Here is a 307-nt window from a genome sequence, read left to right on the forward strand (position 1 = left end):
TCAACTGGCCGCAGTAATTGATTTAGGGATAGACATATAATATAGGCTAGTTTTATAAGATGAACCTTAGTACCTGACCTGGGAATTCTAGTGCACAAATTCACATGTTCTCCAGTGGGCACACGGATTTGGCATTTGAAACTCCTATAGTCAATATTTGTCAGAGGCCCACTCTATGCCTGAGTTTGGAGCCAATGTAAAAGGGGACCAAGTCCTAGAGATAGATTCAGATGACCTTGTTTGAGTCCCAAATGAAGTCATATTTCAAACCAGCCCTGCTTTTGGAATATTTAATTCCATGAGGATA

This window comes from Pteropus vampyrus, unplaced genomic scaffold, assembly GCF_000151845.1.
Source record: "Pteropus vampyrus isolate Shadow unplaced genomic scaffold, Pvam_2.0 Scaffold25, whole genome shotgun sequence".
Lineage (NCBI taxonomy): Eukaryota > Metazoa > Chordata > Mammalia > Chiroptera > Pteropodidae > Pteropus > Pteropus vampyrus.